This window comes from Lolium rigidum, chromosome 4 (genome assembly GCF_022539505.1).
Source record: "Lolium rigidum isolate FL_2022 chromosome 4, APGP_CSIRO_Lrig_0.1, whole genome shotgun sequence".
NCBI classification, from domain to species: domain Eukaryota; kingdom Viridiplantae; phylum Streptophyta; class Magnoliopsida; order Poales; family Poaceae; genus Lolium; species Lolium rigidum.
This window is the reverse complement of record NC_061511.1, coordinates 252,926,576-252,932,362: the sequence shown is the minus strand read 5'-3', so window position 1 is coordinate 252,932,362 and position 5,787 is coordinate 252,926,576.

The following is a 5,787-nucleotide window of genomic DNA, read 5'->3' as shown; positions in this document are numbered from 1 at the left end:
GCGGCGCGCGGCGAGGCACAGGACGGTGTCGAGGCACGGCGCAACACAGGGCGGTGTCGAGGCGCCCACTCGCGTCGTGGCGAGGCGCGGCCAGCGGCGGCCCACGCCCGTGGCGAGGCACGCATGGCGAGCTCCGCACCCGTCGCGCCCCTGCGAGGCACGCATGGCGAGCTCCGTCCCTGTCCCGGCCCGGCGAGCTCCGCCCGTCTTCGTCTTGCTCGGCGGCGTCGAGGCCGTCGGCGCCCGTTCGTGCTCCGGCGACTTCCTGCAGGGCTGAAAAAAACATGAGGCGGCGGCGGCGGGGGTCTCCAGGCGAGGGTGGCGGTGGAGCTTGGCTAGTCGAGATCGAATCCGGCAATGAGCAATGGCTTTTTCCACGGAAAAAAAGCAAACAGAGGAGAGAGAAGGGTAGGGACGCATGTGGTTGCATTTTATGTCGGACACGGACATGCGCGGATACAACGGACGCCCGCGTTCGTCCGACTCGCCCTAAAAGTCCCCCAGATTTCGTTGGTTTTGGGTCAGGTCGGACGCTGCAGGCTGTCCGTATTTAAGTTGGATTGCCCCGTTGGGAGCAGGTTTTGTCCGGGAAGACCCAAATGGACGTATTTTTTGCATTTGGGTCTCCGCGTTGAAGATGCCCTTATAGCGTTGCCTGTGGTGGTATGTGGGTGCTCATGTCAGGTTAGTCTTCAGTTCGTTGCTTCTCCTGAACCATTCACGGTGGCAAGTGCGTTTATACTCCAAAGGTGGACCGATCTGGGTGACGCCAATGTCTCTCCGGTGGGTGCGTTTCCCCTTTCGGATGCTTGGCAATCATGATCGTCATCCACAACAAGCACCATCGTTGCCTCCAAAACCTTTACAGCAGCGAAACTCACATCCTATCTCTGGACAGCGACAAGGTGCTTCACCCTCAGAAACCCTAGTTCCTCCCGCTGCTGCCGCTGGCGGCGCCGCCGGGCAAAGGCCGCAGGGTGTGGCGGCGGCGGTGGGCTTCCCTCATGGCACGGCGGGGACGGTGGCTGGGTCCTCCCCTCGATGCAGCGGCGGCGGCGGCTTCCTGCCTCCCGATGGTGGGGCGGCGGCGGTGGACTTCCGGCCTCCCGTGTGATGGCGGGGCGGCGGCGGTCGGAGGATGGAGAGGCGATGGTGGCCTCTGTGCTACGGCCTCCCCTGCCTCCCAGTGGCGGCACACCGGTGGCGGCTGGTGGTGGGATGGAGCGCCATCCCCTCCGCTTCTCGCCGGTGCGAGGGGGTGACCTTTGGATTCTCCCTTGGTACGAGGACGCACGGGGCAGCAGCCTCGGGTTCGACGGTGGTGGCGGCATTCTTCTTCGTCGGAGGTGGTCGGCCAGGCTGGTAGTCCTTTGTGGGTGATCATGGGATCTCACACAGGTCTCCGGCGATGGTGATCTAGTCCGGGCTGTCATGGCGGCCGGTGAAAACTGAGCCTTGACCTCGGTCTTGGCGGATGATGGCGGCGTCGGTCGACGTCGTTACCTTGTCGAAGGCGTCATCTTTGCCCGTCTTGGCACTACACTCGGCGAGTTGGGGATGCGCGGCTGCCGGTGAAAACCGTGTTCCGACCTCGGTTGGCGGACGATGGCGACGTGTCAAGCCGCTACCTTCTTGAAGGCATCGTCGACGCAGTCTGCGGTTTCTCACTCGTGCTGCCCCGGGGGAAACCCTAGGTCCGGGTCTCCCGGATCGGACGATGGAGACACGCCCTGCGTCGTTCTACCGCTTGGGGCATCGTTTTTGAAGCAGCTGCTGGATGTTGGCGGATTTCGGTGGAGTGGTGTTCATCTACCACTTTGTTGGCGTTGAGTCTCAGTGGCATGGTGCTGCAGGGTATCGACGACAGATGCGGGATGATGTATACGTGCAGGAGGGTGGAGCCGTCTGGCGTCATGGTGACATCGACGACAGGTCTTGCAAGGTTAATGCGATGATCTCTCTCGAAGATGGAGTGGAGGAAGACGGCGGAGCAACTCCTGTGGCGTGTGTGTTGACGTGCGCTGAGAGTCTGCTTGACTGGATGTGTTTCTCACCTGCTATTGGGCGGTTTGGAAAGGCATTTAGTTTTAGATGATGTGAGTTGGTGTATTGTCACCCTCTTCATCCCACTGTAGGTATAGTAAGGTTGCTTCGATTTTGATCTTTTGTATTGTTTCTTGTAAGATTCGTGAATAATCTAATAAAAAGCCGTGTGCATCGAAGCTGGGACGGTATTTCCCCCATTTCAAAAAAAAAAGGTGCTTCACCCTCTGCTGGCTGCCGGGGGTCTGCTATACACCGACCTGGTCGGCATGTACGGGGCACCGCACACCCCAGTGACCAGGTCGGTGGGTTGGGCTGCGGCCCATTAAGAATAGGTACGTTTTTTTTGTTGTTTCTGTTTTCTGTTAATATTTTTCTTTTTTAATATCTAATTAAAAAAAATCGGAGAACAAAATTTCAAAATCTGTTTAGATTCGAAATTTTAAAAATGTTCAGATTTTGATTTATTTTTTTTCGAAATTTGAACATTTTCTGATATGGACATAATTTAAATTTGAACATTTTTTAAAATTTGTAAATTTTATTTTTTAAAAAAAATTAACATTTTGTGTTATGAACATATTTCGAATTTGAACATTTTCCAAATTTGAACGTTTTTTTATATATGAACGGATTTCAAATTTGAACGCTTTTATAATTTAAACATTTTTTTGTATTTGAACGGTTTTCAAATCTGAACAATTTTAAAATTTAAACATTTTTTGAAATTTGAACAATTTTCAATTTTGAAATTTTTCTGAATTCAAATTTGAACAAAAAAAATAAACAGAAAAGAAACAAAACAAAAAAGAAACAGAAACATAAAATAGAAAAGAAAAAAAGAAAAAGAAACAGAAACAGAAAAAATAAGCGAACTGGGCCGACCAGGCCGGCCCATACCGCGCGCTGGGTTGTCATTTTTGTTTCTACTTATTTTTTATTTTTACGTTTCCTAGTAGGATTTTTCATCTAGGCTTACTTTTTTTTATTCTTTGTCTAAAAGTTTTGTTTCCCTCCAACTGAACTCTTGTTTCAATATATCTAAAAATTTGTCCCCCTTCGTCTAAGTACATGTCCCCGTGTTTAAGTTCTTATTTTCCTCTGTCTAAGCTCTTTTGTTCCCCTTAGGCTGAGTTGTTATTTCATTGCGTCAAAGCTGTTGTTCCTCTCCGTTTAGGGTGGTGTTCCCCTCTGCCCAGGTTTTGGTTTCCCACCAGATGGTGTTCCCCTTCGCCCAGGCTCTTGTTTCCCTCCATGTAGGTTGTTGTTCCCTATTGTCTGGGCTGTTGTTTCCCTCTGTCTAGGTTGTTGTTCGCCTCCGTCTAGGATGTTGTTCCCCTTCGGCTAGGCTCTTGTTCCCCTCAATGTAGATTGTTGTTCCCTACTGCCTAGGTTGTTGTTCTCCTTCATCGTGTTTATTACCCTATGTTTAGGTTGTTGTTTCCCTCCGTCTAGGATCTTGTTCCCCACCGTCTACGATGTTGTTTCTCTTCGTTTAGGTTGTTGTTCCCCTTTTTATAGGCTCTTGTTCCCCACTGTCTACGACGTTGTTCCCCTCCGTTCAGGCCCTTGTTCCTCACCGTTTACTCTGTTGTTCCCCTTGTCCAAGCTCTTGTTCCCTCTGTCTAGGTTGTTGTTCCCCTTCGTCGTGTTTGTTACCCTATGTTTAGGTTGTTGTTCCCCTCCGTCTATGATGTTGTTTCTCATTGTTTAGGTTGTTGTTCCCCTTTGTATAGGTTGTTGTTCCCCATTGTCTACGTTGTTGTTCTCCTCCGTCTAGGGTCTTGTTCCCCACCGTCTATGTTGTTGTTCCCTTTGTCCAAGCTCTTGTTCCCTCTATCTAGGTTGTTGTTCCACACCGTCTATGATGTTGTTCCCCTCCATGTACATTGTTGTTCCCCTCCGTCAAGTTGTTCTCCTCTGTCTAGGTTGTTGTTCCCCACCGTATACGCTCTTGTTTCTCCGTCTAGGCTATTGTTCCCCATTTTCTAGGCTATTGTTCCCCATTGTCCAGGCTATTGTTCCCCACCATGTACGTTCTTGTTTCCCTCCATCTAGGCTATTGTTCCTTACATACCTCCAAGTTGTTCCTTATTATAAAAGATTTTGTTTCCTGGTAGACGAGATGTGTTCAACGGAGGCAATATTATTGTTCGCCGAGTAGACGAGATTCGTTCCCTTGAAGCAATATGTTTTGTTCCCCGAGTAGACGAGATGTGTTCCTAGGAGGCAATATTCTCGTTTCCCGACTAGACAGAATTTGTTCCCTAGACGCAATGTTCTTGTTCCCCGAGTAAACGAGATTTATTTGTTCCCCATGATGTACTATCTGTATTCTCACGTGCATTAATATTTATTCCACATACATTAGGTTTTGTTCCTAGGTATATTAGTATTGGTTTCACGGCCTTTTTCATGTTTTTATTTGTCCTAATCATGAGGGCCACATGACACAATACATCAAGCAGATCACAAGGTGCACGTACTAGAAATAAGCACGAGCTGGTACGAATTTGAAGCATGGCTAGATCTAGATCTCCTGGGCAGCTTGCTAGGAAATCAGCAACGTAGTAGCATATCATGAACATAAGAGCATCTCCAACAGGCACAATAAAAATCGGTGAGCTATAAGTCGCTCCGAACGCGCTGTAAACCGCGCGGTGTGCTTATTTTTCCCTCGTCGAACGATGTACTATGCATCGCATGCTCGGGCGCTTAAAATGTTTCTTCGCCGGATGATGTATTATGCAGCTGCGCGCGGCGCAAACAAATATTTTGATCATTTTTGCTACGAAATAGATCAAACAAAACACGAAAAATAACTGGAAATACGAAATAAATTAGAAACTTCGACGGTACAACGATATTTATTTGGAAACTAGCCTGACTACTCAAAGTCCCAGTCGAAATCCGACGAGTGGGTGGTGTCGGACACCGGAGTGGATGTCCACTCGAAGGAGGAGGAGGAGGAGGAGAGGACGATCATCAACGGACCGGCACCGTTTTTCTTCTCCTCCGCCTTCCTCGCGGCCTTCTCCGCCCTCTCCATCTTCCTCGCCGCTGACTTCGCCCGGCGCTCGTTGCGATCTGCCTTCTTCTTCGCCGCCGCCTTCTCCTCCTCCTTCTGCGCGTAGAAGGCCTCCATCGCGGCGACGTCCTCCGGGAACTGCCGCGCCCACTCGAGGCGGATGCGCTCGTCGCGCTCCGCGATGACGAGCCGCTGCTCGAGCTCGCGCTGGCGCCGCTGCTATTCGCGCGTGACGATCGGCGACGGCGACGCGAGCGCCTCCGCCTGCTCCCGCGTTCACACGTCGTGGAAGTTCATGCTGCGGCGGGAGCGGCCGAGGCGCCTGGCGACTGCATCGTAGGCGCATGCCGCCTCGTGCGCCGTATCGAATGTGCCGAGGCGGATGCGCTCGTCGCCGGAGCGGATCTCGGCGTCGAAGTTGCCGCTGGGCCGCGCGCGAACGCCGCGTTAGATGGAGGACGAGCGATGGCGGGGCGGCATCGCGTTGTCGGAGGCGGAGCGGGCTCAACATGGGAGGCAGAGTGATGTGGAGGCGGTGGAGCGACACGCGGGCGATGAATGTTCCGGGCGGTTGGCGTGCGCACGCGCGAGGTGTTTATAGCTCGCGCCAGCTGACGTGGCAACTTTCCCGCGCGGGATGGCGTAGAAGCGCATGCGCGGCAAATCTTTTAACGCGCGCGGCGTTTTCGCGCGCCCGTTCGTGGTTCGCGTGGGCT